Raw genomic sequence first — 14,588 nt, forward strand, 5'->3', positions numbered from 1 at the left:
AACAAAGACAATGAAGCATGAAATAACTAAACATATTTTTAAATTCATCTATCTACCCAGTACAGCATACTTCCACCATTTCTCCGTATTTCTCTCCAGTCTGTATCATTGCATTTATGCTTAATTGCTCATTTCATTATATACTGCTATTCCGCCCAAAAATTTGATGAAGGTGTAACGGATTGTATTATACATGAAAAGTGGAGAAGCATGTACTGCTGTTTCAACATACAATCCGACAAATAATTTGAAATGAAATGTTTATGTAGCTTTCAACATTTGCTGTGCACAATCATTTTGCAGACTAGTGGTCTGTTAGTTTCATGTTACATGGATCATTTTGCATGATAAATCGAATGATGTGGAACAAGTCATTTAACATGAAAAGCAGTTTATAAGTACTGCTACATACTTGACATTTCAAAGTCTTTTTTAATGTTTTTCCCTTTTTTGGTGTTACTTTAATGAGCCAAGAGAAGAATTTCACATTGCTCAGCATAACCCATGTTAAGAATATCTTCCCCCCCCCCCCCCCCCCCAAAAAAAAATACTAGTTCTTCACAGCTAATTTTTGCCACATTTGCACACATTCAGATGTAAATAAAAACAGTAACAATCTTAACACTTTCAGTGGTAACATAAAAGGGGCCAAAAGCCTATGACGAAATTTGAAAATGCCTCAAAGCACCGTAGCATAAATTATTTCCTGAAACCTTAGTGTGACAATGTGGAAATATACTTCATAAGAAACACACTTTGAGAGAATTATAATTTATTTACAAATATATTTACAGATTAGCTGTGTAACAGTGATCGAAGTTGTTAGACACATTTAGCTTCTCCCTCACTTCTTGTGTTTCCATTTCACTTATTATTTGAAACACTTTATTTTTCGCTTCTATTTGTCGCAAAGGTGAAAATTTTGGAGCTGTCTCAGCCATGCTAAAAAAAAAGTTGTTTCAGTCCACTGTTATCACAACCCTCCTTTTGTTTTATTAAATACTGCATAAGCATGCTTGAGGCACTTTCGTAACATTTGCCCACTTTTTTGCTACGAGTCGGAGTCTCCACAACTGTCTCCACAGTGTTACATGTAGGGCTATTTGCTTCTATTATACAGAAGTCCTCATCTTCTAAGGTCTTCGTTTCTTCCACTGATGGCACATTTGAATGTGTCTCGCGCACTCTGAAAAGTGGCTTCAGAAAGCTCATCTGTAGCTCGTACCTCCTGTCCGGCCCCGGTAGCTGAGTGGTCAGCGTGACGGAATGTCAATACTAAGGTCCCGGGTTCGATTCGGCCCCGGTAGCTGAGTGGTCAGCGTGACGGAATGTCAATACTAAGGTCCCGGGTTCGATTCGGCCCCGGTAGCTGAGAGGTCAGCGTGACGGAATGTCAATACTAAGGTCCCGGGTTCGATTCCCGGCAGGGTCGGAGATTTTCTCCGCTCAGGGACTGGGTGTTGTGTTGTCCTAATCATCATCGTTTCATCCCCATCGACTCGCAGGCCGCCGAAGTGGCGTCAACTCGAAAGACCTGCACCAGGCGAACGGTCTATCCGACGGGAGGCCCTAGTCACACGACGTTTCACTTCCACTCCTTTGTTGATGTAGCAGCCTGCCCATTCTTCGTCTTATTCCGAATGACTTTTAGGAACTGGTCATGAAGTGACACTCAACGAAGTCTACAGTCGCTTCCTGTAACCACAAATAAAATATAACTTAGATATAACGAAGCAGAATACATGACCTTTCATTTACAACCACTAATAGCAGAATAAAGGAACAGCTCATGCCTGTTATAAGATACTACAGGTGAATGTCATATAATATTGCTATGCACAAGTTTTACATTTATTTTCACACAAGTAAATAAAATTTTACTTTCACTAGCAATACTTCTTTCATCTATTTTGACTGCTTGCAATACCTCTGCATAAGAAAGTATTTAGCTTCAAGCTAGGACATAATAAACAGTCCAAGTAATTATTAAATTGGACAGACAGTGTTTCATATAGTGTTACATTACAATTGACAGCTATTTCTGCTTTAATATAGCTGGTCTCTGAGGTGAAAAATGGTGGTTAAACAAACAGTAGATATAATTTCTTATAGATGAAATAGACTAGCTGTGGGGGTAGCATTTGCACTACTAACTCTCTCGGTAAAACAAATGTAACTTTGGCACTGCAGAGAACCAACTGCACACTGTATTTGAATGTGAAATATCGAACTTTTTACTGCAGTTGTACTTAAATAAGCTGTACCCATACGAAATGTTGAGTGAGACTCAGTACCAGAAAGTATGTAAATAAATACTATACATAAGTAAACTACTAGCCAAAGTGACTATGTGGCGTAGAATACTCATATTTGCTTCGGAATGATAAGTATTACATATAAACATTGTCGAAATAAACTTTCACTAGTCGCAAATAATTGTGAAATTGGAAAGCAGGAAGGCTCTAACCTCTGCTAAGCGTTTTCACCTCCTAACCGTGAGTACATACATACATAAATACATGCAGGTGCGATGTTATACATCAAAATACATTAAATACAAAATAAATATAATCTGCAGTAGGCCTACGTTATTCATACAGTTATTTACCTGGGCGTCCGATAACCAATCCAATTTTCTTCCATATTTCTTCTATAAACAAAGTGTCGCTGTATTTTTTGCAGCTCGTGTCATACAACTCCACAATTTGGCGAACAAGTTCTATTAACTTCTCGTCGTTTATGTTTATATAAAAACATTTTATAACTAAAAACTCAGTAGATATTTTCGATGTGGAGAACACTGCTAGCGGAATCAAACTCGTGCCATGCGAGCAGCCGCAGAACAAAGAGAAAAGTAACAGCCAATCGTAAGCAGTTCGCCAACCACGTGACCCCCATCGTCAACGTCAAACTATTCTTTCGAAGTATACCGGCCGAAAGGCAAAGTGACGTTGACGTGACGTTTCCCACTGTGTGAACTTCGCCATTTCAAAGCATTGGACGAATATTTTGACATCACGTGACCCGCATTGACGTTGACGTGACGTTGCCCACCGTGTGAATCGAGCCTAATACCCCTTTTTGGCGCCACGGCAAATATCTTTGTCAAATATATTTGGCGAATATTTGATCACATCTTTGATAAAATCTTTGACAAAGAAATTTGATAGTGTAATACCGGCCAAAAGCAATATTATGTTTAGCTCTAGTAGTGAGTGAAGTCGAACTACAACTGTTCTCGAGTTAAAGCTGATAATTTTAAGCAGTGCTAGTGAGGAAGCTATGTCAATTTATGATTTAAATTAAGATTTCTCTTGTGCAATCAACATGATCACGAAACTGACTTGTGAAGGAAGAAATCTATTGGAATGTAAGGTAAATGCAGTAATGTTTTTATTTTTCATTATTGCTGCGCCATCGAACTAACGTAGTTATTGTACTGAAAGTTGTTACATTTGAGAGTTAGGAAAGCGTAATACAAACGAAGTGTTATTTATGCGCATATTTCATTTTCTTGCCAACCTTTCCCATACAATTCTTTTTAATAGATCTTCCAATCAAGTATGTTCGATTTGCAACTAAGAGAACTCATTGCAGCTCTCGGGTGTCTCTGCAGATACAGTAATTTGCAGCTTTAGCATAGAGGCGCCCCAGACAGCAGTACTGCAACGCGTTATCCAGATTTGCACAAATTAGAGGTAAGGAAAAATATTTTGATTCTGTTATTTATTCAATCAGGGACAACTTATGTTATTCAGAGACAGTTGTTGTGATCAAATTTTGCAAAGGCAATGACTCTAGGTTTCATGTCCAAGTTAATTATTCAGGCAGTTTATACTGTTCAAAATTCTTGCAGTCAGATTGGTAACTTTCACAGTATGAAAGACTTTTTGTTTCATTACAACAATCAATGTTTATCACAGTACAGTTTTGTTTTTCACAATACGACAGTACAAGTTTCATTACGATAGTTTATTTACTATTGCAGTTCAGGCTAACAACCAAAAACAGAGTACTTCAGGAAATGTTTTTATTTATTCAGGTAACTTCCACTATATATTTTTATTTATTTAAAGATAACTTTCACTTGGCGATATCCTTGCACAGTAGGGTGACATGGGAATATTTTGAGAAACAGTCAGGAATTGTGTACTGCTCCGTCTTTATTATTATTGTATTTTTGCGCAACGCATATTTTGCTAATATTGTTTTGCCTCTCAGCTTTGAAATTATTGTTCTTGACCTTGTCTTTACATCTGTGATTTTATGGTTTGTTTTTATAGTTCTCTATTATCATGCCCCGATGTACGTTTGCCAAGAAAGCAGGCCTACAATGAATTCGCAAAATTCTGATTTGCAAAATGCGACCGACAGCAACAATAGGCCTACCTTTCTGATGATGCTGTTGCTACTAGTACTAATAATATTTCCGACGTAATAATGCAAGATGCTGTGTATTCGCAAACGGATAGACATGTCATGAATATTGCAGACACTCTCGATACTGACAGGACTCCGCATTCAGATAATAAAGTTTGTGGTAATTCTGATATTTTATTTTCAGAGGATACTGACATCACACACACAACTATGGAAGATTCTCTATCTTTGCCAAAACCAGACACCCAGCCTTCACGGAATTTTTCAGACAGAACTGTTACGCAACAGCTTCATTTGACTACACACAGTATGAACTTCTCGAGGCAAGCTCAGTTCGATCGTTTGTTTCAGTTACTGGGTGAAATGCAAAAGCAAAATAACCACACGTTTTGTGAACAATCCACTCGTTTTGTCGAACTTAAAAACAGCGAGACCCTTACAAAACAATTTTGAGAACTTAATGATAAATGTTCTAAAATAATGAAGCTCTTACTGAACGTTTTGATGCACAGGCTACTCTTTTGGAAACCTTAATCACAAATTCGAAGAGCATAAAAAATCTTAAGATGCATTCCGTGACAATCAGAAAGCCCTCTCTGATGAATTAAGACAGTTACAAAGCTTTAACAGATCGCGTAAATGATATTTCAACAGAGGTTACCAATGTCACACCTCGTTTAAGCGAACCTTACAACGTGTCGGACAGAGAAGCAGTTGTTGATGAAAAACGTAATACCATTGCTGACAGTGGCAAGATAAAGCCCTACTTTTCGACAAAATTAGATATTCGGTACCAAGTAAAATTGTCGTTACCCTGCAAAAGAAAACACGTTGTCATGCTGTACCGTTAGTACATCAGTTAAATCATGACAATTACTCTGAAGTTACACAACCGGTACACTTCACTGACACTAAATATCAATAACTTGAAAATTTTCGACAGGGACAGATGCAGTTTAATTGTCAAACCAAACAGGAACTCAATAAACTTAATGCTCGCTTGTCTGACAATAAGCACGATACCATTTGTCAGGACTGCTCATATAACTTGGCCACGCATTGTACCGAACAGAATACAGAACATTATCACAACCTCAGCTTAAATGGCCCTGAGCACTATGGGACTTAAACATCTGAGTTCATCAGTCCCCTAGAACTTAGAACTACTTAAACCTACATAACCTAAGGACATCGCACACATCCATGCCAGAGGCAGGATTCGAACCTACGACCGCAGCGGTCGCGCTGTTCCAGACTGAAGTGCCTAGAACCGCTCGACCACTGTGTCCGGCCAACCTCAGCTTACTAAACCGGTCAGAGAAAGAGACTATTTACAATCACATGGCAACTCTCAAACTTTTTTCAGTCGACAACATGACGCTTTACAATTACTTGAGGTTGATCTGTCGTTTTCTCAGCAGAAGGATAACTTTTATAACAACCATAATTTTCACTACAAACACAACGGGGGTCATTCTGGTACGTTTTTTCAGTCACAATAAGAGTAACTATTTTGGGAATGAAAGACTTAACAGGAATTTTGACGACAACACCAGAATTTTAATGGTAACCAGCAACGACATTTTCAGTAGAACCTGTCTCCCTAATAGCTACCAACAGCAAAATCACAATTTTCAACAGTCTAGTCAGCAACATCTTAATTCCGGATAGCACATAAATCAGCCTTTGCCGCAACAGCTGTCACTGCAACAATCATTCTCGCAAAATGAGTTTAGTAATAATTTTATTCACAGGAACACTTTCCGTAACTAGACAACAGCCGTACCAGCAAAACTTTTATGGCATTGCCCAGCATATTCAGGGTCAACGTGGGAATAGACAGGGAAGCAGAAATTTTATTCATAATTTCAGGAATAAAGGGCACTTTAATAACAACTAGTCTTTATACCTAGATGAACCAGATTCACATTTTCATCCACGTTAGTGTAATCAAAATTATTCGGAACCCCAGCTCACTGTTCAGTCACTGAAGTAGCATCTGCTAACGAACAGAACTGTGCAGACGCTACGCAACAACAACTAGCGGTTCAGGCGTCAGATGATGCTGACGACGCGCCAACACAGGGTACATCGCATCGTTCGCATTTTATACAGCGTTTTATCCGCGTAGAAAACATAAGGAATTTCCTGTTTCGTAAAACTGAACAGCCTCTGAAGCATTTTTATCATCCTGTTATTACCATTCAAGTAGGCAAACACGTATAAAAAGCAGTTCCGGATTCTGGTTCTCCCGTTACTGTCGTTAGTGACGCAGCATTCAACGGCTGCAATTCTGATGATTCTTGTCCGATGTTACCTCCCAATAAAATCAAAATAAGTGGTGCTGTACTTGGTAAAAGCGTTGAAGCCAAATCACAAACACACTTACAATTTATTACTCAAGGTCACACATTTTTCGCCAACTTTCTTATCGTTCCACTATCATCAACTGAAGACATTCTGGGCATCGATTTCTTAAACAGACATAAAGCGGTGCTTGATTTGAACAACTCTTGTATTATGTTGCAAAACGACGACATTATGATATCAACAAATTTTGATCAAAGCATATCTAACGAGGAAAAAAAATATCATCCGCCTGCATTTTCTTTCTTCAAATAGAAATATCTACTGGTACACTACACAATTTAATTTTGCTGACCCGAACTGTGAGCACAACGATTATGACACTGTGATTCATATCTTCGACACGATTCAGAACAAAGTTGAAGATTGTAAAGCCACCTCTGATTTTCATAAACAACAATTATGGGAAATCTTACAAACTCATGCTCACATTTTTCATAAAGTATCTGGCACTATTCGTGGTTTTCTTCATGAATTTCATGTGAAGCCACACAATACTTTTGCTGGGCGACAGTACACCATTCCTTTTATTTATCGTGAGAAAGTTAAAGAAGAAATTAATTACATGCTTCAACAAGGTATTATTGAGCCACCAGCCAGCCCTTATGACAGCCCGCTTTATATCGTGCGGAAGAAAGATGGTTCACTGAGGCTTGTTCTCGATTCGAGACAAATTAACAACATTATTATTCCGGAAACCGGTAGACCACAAACCTCGGAAGAAATTCTACAGAAAGTTCATGGCGTCACAGTTTTCTCCCCCCTTGACTTAAGATATACCTTCTGGCAGATTGAATTGCGCCCTAATTGCCGCAAATATACGGCCTTCCTCTGTTTGGCATATGCTATCAGTTCCTTGAACTTTCTTTTGGACTAAACATTTCGTACAAAACATTTCGTTTAAAGTATTCATCACAGGTTTAAATTCTATTTTACCAGAGCATCTGAAAAATAAGATTACCACTTATGTCGATGATATTCTCATATATGAAAAGACCTGGGATGAGCACAATGATACCTTGAATTCTTTATTACAAGTCTTTTCTGACCACGGTGTTTCAGTCAACATGAGCAAATCGGAATTCGACAAATCTAAAATCAAATTTTTAGGTCACATCATATCTGTTTCTGGCATTGAACCTGACCCGGATGAGTTGCAAGCTATCCGTGACATCATCACACCGACTTCCAAACGTCAAGTCAGAAGTTTTCTCGATTTGGGAAATTTTTTCGTTTTGGGCACTACAAGGATCTTGACACTCTACGCTTGTGCCAACTTAGCGGCAAAAACTTCAATTGATTCTGGGACGAACAAGCTCAGCAAGAATTTGTCAGTTTAAAACAAGCTTTATTAAACGCTCCTCTACTTTCTCATCCTGATCTTTCACATGACTTCTGTTTGGCTACCGACAGTTCTAAAACGGCCATTGGTGTCTGTTTCAAGAGATCGAAGAAGACGGCATTGTTGTTAAGAAAAGTATTGGTTTCGCTAGCCGCGTTTTGTCTCCAGCTGAAAGTAACTACTTTATAACAGAACTCGAATGTTTAGCAGTCGTGTGGGCCTTTCCCAAATTCCGTCACTTCTTATTTGGCATACATACCAAGATTTATACTGATCACAGAGCACTGCTGTTTCTTATGTCAGCAAAACTTCCTCATGAGCGTTTACTTCGTTGGGCCTGCATTTACCAGAATTTCGCTTTCCGGTCATCTACATTTCCCGTGTTTAAAATATTGTCGCTGATGCATTATCTCGCTCCCATGGCGGTACTCCGTCTGGTTCTTCACCAGAATTTTGTCACGCCAATTTCAAGGTCTTATACACTCAACAAGTAACTTTCGAGGACTTTATTTGTTCGGCGATGATCGACATTGCTAAAGAGCAAGACAAGGATCCGATCTGGAAAGACATCAAACGGCAATGGCGCGACAAAACCAAACCTTCCAACAGATTCTACTATCTCGTTCGGAATAACATCTTCTTTAAATGATTAATATCTGACAGTCCTATCTGGCTTTTCTGCATTCCCGAACATCTAGTTAACAAACGTATGTGGTACATATGTCTGTTACGCTCGTTATGGAGCCCACAAAGGCTTTTCAATTCTTCGTCAAAAGTCTTATTTCTTTCGTATAGAGAAACGGATTCGTCTTGTTCTTATGAAGTGCAAATTATGCCAGAAGGCCAAAACAACATCTTCCCTTTATGCTCAGTTGTATCCGATCATTCCTGTGAAATTACGTCATCTAGCGGCTGTTGACGTATACAGTTATATTGTTACCAGGAGACAAGGCTTCTCTTATATTTTCGTAACTGTAGAACTCACGTCGAAATTTGTTTCATTCACACCTTTGCGTAAAGCTACTGGCAAAACTGTGTCCGCGCTTTTTTTGAGACTATTTTAACAGAAGTTGGTAACGTTGACAAGATCATTTCAGACAACGGACCGCAATTTAGGTCCAGTTACTGGATCCTCACACTCTCCAGCAGAAAAATCAAACCCCTTTACATTTCCCTCTAACATGCTTCTTCAAATTCAGCTTAACTCATTATGAAAGAGGTAGGTAAACTATGCAGACTGTACTGTCACAAAAACAAAGATTGGAACAAATACAATTTACACATATCAGGATGTCATCAAATCTATTACTTTCTCTGTACTTTGTACTGTAAAACAAACTGCCCCCTGACAGAATCAGACAACTTGTACCGATATCTAAGTCACGTTGCTTACGATACCATCAAATTGTGAATATAGCTTCACGAAACCTCAAACGAACGGCAGAAAAGATGATTCAACGCCAGCAGCCTTCCGAAATCAGACATCTCAGGTACGTCAAAAAGTACTTCTCAGATCTCACAGATTGACTCATAAAGGAAAACGCATGTTCAGCAAATTCTTTCTTTGCTATGACGGACCACACAGAAGTTGTCGTTTTTGTCACTCGAATGCTTTGGAAGTGGAAAGTTTGAGAACCAAACGTAGTATGGGTGTACACCACACTACGAATGTCAAAGAATTTCACGAATAGGACACACTCCCACAGCTTTACAGACAACACACTTACACTGTGATCTGGATTATTAGTGGACTGATATCAATGCAGCCTATTTGTCTTTTCTTATCTTATAACTTTGGACTTGTTCTTATATTTGGATTTATTTTGCTGTTACTCAAGAGAATTTTCTACCGTTTATTGGATGCTATGTACAGCCTGTTGCTTTCATACTTTTTGTCTACTGTCAGAAGGAATATTTGCTGAGAGCTACAATTTCTTTTTCTCAGGATATATTGTGGGCTCTGAGCACTATGGGACTTATCCTCTGAGGTCATCAGTCCCCCAGAACTTAGAACTAGTTAAACCTAACTAACCTAAGGGCATCACAGACATCCATGCCCGAGGCAGGATTCGAACCTGTGGCTGTAGCTACTATGTTTGCACATTACACTGAATGTAACAGGGTGTTTCCATCCCATTTCTCTGTAGTATGATATATTGGACTTTATGTACATTCTTTTCTTGCTAATATTGCTACTTTGGTTATTTGCTTAGTTTTAAGCCATTTCGTCAGTATTCACATGTAGTGCATTCCGGTATTGTTTTTTGCTCTGTAAGGTGATACCTTTCTCATTTTGTTTCTCGATCTAAAATGTAGTTCACCATTGTACTTTATTATCTGGACATACCCTCTTATTTATATGAAGCATTTGTACTTTATTTGCACTCTTCGCAGATATTGAAATATTTTCATTGGGGGCCACTGTTAGCTCTCATATTTTATTTGATTTTACCCTGGCTTGTGATTAGCCTGTGCTGCACTTAAGAATACACATACTGTGGAGATCACGTGGAGACTTGTTTGTAATGAGTCGATAGATACTTGGTGCACTGTGGAAGGGCTATTTTTCTTAACACATTCTGAGCTTGCTACCTCCTCATTACTGCCAATACCAAATTTTTCTGATTACCGTGCCAGTGGGTCTGCAAGTTTGTCTCACTGTGATTTTCAAACAATATTTACACTGTCATTGTCTATGGGACTGGAAGATTTTCTCTCAGTGTGTCATATAGTTTTCCTACGCACTTACGGTTGGCAGTTATGCTCAAGTTTTACTGCTCTTAGGACACTTTTTAGTGCCGCAACCTAGGGTGGTGATAAACATTTTCTTTGCACTTCGGACACTACTATGTGCAGTGCATATATGTATTCTATCAGCTCTCTGTACTAAGAGTTTACACATGTAATGCAGCGTGCAGTGCAGTGAGGGTACTCAAATATTTCGCAAATACTATGCTTGTAACAAAATGTTTATGTCAAGCAATGATATGTACCTATTTTCAGTCATGCAACTGTTTATGTCGATCAATGATTTGTATCTATTTTCATTTACGTAACTCTTTACTTCCAGCAATAATTTGTACTTATTTTCTGTCATGTATAGTTTTATTATTACTAGTGTACTCGTATCTTTAAACTTTTGTATTCTTCTTTCTCCATCCTTCTATCAGAAAATTGTTTTTCTAAAGTAAAATTTCCTAGCCTCAGCAATGTCACTGACATCACCTCGCCTGTTAAATTTTGGTCCGCCGGACCGCGGGGTAAAATAGATGTCATGTATAATTCTAGTATGTGAATTTTTGGTATCTGAATCGACTGTAAGCGAGCAGCGATGTGGTAAGCTGTATTACAGAAGTTAAGCTAACACCTTTGAGTTGCGTGAAGGCGCAGTGGAGAAGTGGAAGTTTAGTTGTGTTTGAGTAAAGCAGACTATGTTTAGCTCTAGTAGCGAGTGGAGTCGAAGTACAACTGTGTTGGAGTTAAGGCTGATAATTTTAAGCAGTGTTAGTGAGGAAGCTATGTCAATTTTATTATTTAAATTAAAAATTGATCTTTTGTTCAATCAAGATGATTACGAAACTGAGTTCTGAAGGAATAAATCTAATGGAATGTAAGGTAAATACAATGATGATGTTATTATTTTTCATTATTGCTGCGCCATAGAACTAACTTGGTTATTGTACTGAAAGTTGTTGCATTTGAGAGGTAGGAAAGAGTAATGTTTGGATGTTGAGAAGATCATTAAATTTAAAATCTGCCTTGAGCACTAGTTCTCAATAAAAAAAGAGTGTTGTCATTTATGCGTATATTTCATTTTATTGCCAATCTTTTTCATACAGTTCTTTCTAATGGATCATAGAACCAAATATGTTCGATTTGCAATTAACAGAGAACTCACTGCACTTCTCTAGTGTCTCTGCAGATACAGTAATTTGCAGGTTTAGCATAGCGGCGCGCAAGACAGCAGTATTGCAACGCGTTATCCAGATTTGCGAAAATTAGAGGTAAGGGGAATATGTTTTGATTCTGTTATTTATTCAATCAGGACCAACTTATGTTATTCAGAGACAGTTGTTGTGATCAAAGTTTGCAAGGCCAATGACTCGAGGCTTCACGTCGAAGTTAATTATTCAGGCAGTTTATACTGTTCAAAATTCTTGCAGTCAGATTGCTAACCTTTACAGTATGAAAGACTTCTCGTTTCATTACGACAATTAATTGTTATTACAGTGCAGTTTGGCTTTCACATTACAACAGTACTAGTTTCATTACGAAAGGTCATTTACTGTCACAGCTGAGGCTTACAACCAAAACCAGGGTACTTCAGGCAATATTTTTATTTATTCAGGTAACTTTAAAACTTCCCCAGACCCAACTTTTGCTACCGATTCTCACACACACTACTACTTCAAAATCTTACGCTAGTAACACCCACGCAAACATGCAGTAGATTCGAGACCTGGATCATAGAATATTGTATTATGTTAGAATTACAGTTGCAGTTTTAAATGTGCTAGATTCACATCCCAGACGAGAAAACCCCAGTTGCGATGATACCTAACGGTGAGTGCTGGTGTAGTTGCTCTTCCAAACAGCTTTCCGTATCATCAAACCAAGTATGCCTTTACTTGTGGTTACTCATACTTTAGGTAACTGCGAAAGGTATGGCTCAGTTTAAAAAGAATAACTCGATATAGTCATGTGATCGAATCTACACGTCTGTTTTTATTAAGCGCAGCTACTTCGCTGCAAGTAAATACCTGTAACTGTGATCAGGCAGTTACATATTCCATGCATTGCCTAGAACTGAGAAGTAAAAAAATACACAAAAATACAAAATAAAAAACTTCCTGGCAGATTAAAACTGTGTGCAGGACTGAGACTCGAACTCGGGACCTTTGCCTTTCGCGGGCAAGTGCTCTACCAACTGAGCTACCCAAGCACGACTCATTCTCCGTCCCCACAGCTTTAAGTCCGCCAGTATCTCGTCTCCTACCTTCCAGACTTCACAGAAGCTCTCCTGCGAACCATGCAGAACTACTCAAAAGAAAGGACATTGCGGAGACATGGCTTAGCCACAGCCTGGGGGATGTTTCCAGAATTAAAGCTGTGAGGACGGGGCGTGAGACGTGCTTGGGTAGCTCAGTTGGCAGAGCACCTGTCCACGAAAGGCAAAGGTCCTGAGTTAGAGTCTCGGTCCGGCACACATTTTTAATCTGCCAGGAAGTTTCATATCAGCGCACACTCCGCTGTAGAGTGAAAATTTCATTATACAAAATAAAAGTTAAATGAATAATTTAATAACAAGGATTGTATTATAAGGGATGTAGTTGATGTACATGACTCAGAATTATATTGAATAACGTTTATTCAAGAAAAGACATGTCAGATAAACATGAAATGGTCTTACGATATGTAATTAAAATTCAGACAGAAAATATCCTTACTAAATGCAGTAAAGTTACTTTGAGAACATTGCGAGAATGGTAGCGAGATCCGCAAACTTCAAAAATGGTTCAAATGGCTCTGAGCACTATGCGACTTAACTTCGGAGGTCATCAGTCGCCTAGAACTTAGAACTAATTAAACCTAACGACAGCACACACATACATGCCCGAGGCAGGATTCGAACCTGCGACCGTTGCGGTCGCTCGGTTCCAGACTGTAGCGCCGATAATCGCACGGCCACTCCGGCCGGCTCCGCAAACTAAATTGTAGTCAAAGATTAAGAAAAACCTGTTCAAAACAGTTCAAAGTTCAACATGATGATTCACAAATTAACACACATACTACAAAGAATAGTAACTGACACTCTGTCTACCCTAAGTTTCGTACTACAAGCAGAAAAAGTTAGTCATACACTCCAGCACAATCAGACCTCTTGCAATATGAAGTCCCTTCAGATGTTTAAGCCCGGAAGCTGCCATTCACCTATATGAGTGAATCACGCGGTTTACCACGTGCAGGTCTGTTGCAGAGCCCAGAGTCGCTCCCTTGAGCTCTTTATTCGAAAGTCCCGGTCTCCACTTGACTACTGTAGTGTTCTGCTACTGCTGAAGACAGCAACACCTAAAATACATCGTTCTTACGTTGTACAGACATCATTTGACTCATCTTGACCACTTCCCGGACTAACCTAATACGTTACAACAATATTTAAATAAACAAACTTAATAAACATAAACTCACTATCTAGCAATGTGCAATAAATACGGATAAAGGGTTGCCCATAGATAAATAAGCCAGTATTGTTACTCAAGTGCGCTCACGCTAAATGACAGATTGTCGATAATACTGTCTAAACAATTACATAGCTCTGCTTGTCTGAAACATCTTTCGACACTCTTTCACACAATTAGTCACTTAACATAGGCGACTGACCACTTCTTAAATTATCATGTTTTTTTGTCAGTTGTAGATGATATTTAATTAAAGCCATTGGCAAAATAGTAAACTGCTTATTAAATAAATACACAAGTATGATAAAATATGTGGCAGT

The sequence above is a fragment of the Schistocerca americana genome, chromosome 7 (genome assembly GCF_021461395.2).
Source record: "Schistocerca americana isolate TAMUIC-IGC-003095 chromosome 7, iqSchAmer2.1, whole genome shotgun sequence".
NCBI lineage: Eukaryota > Metazoa > Arthropoda > Insecta > Orthoptera > Acrididae > Schistocerca > Schistocerca americana.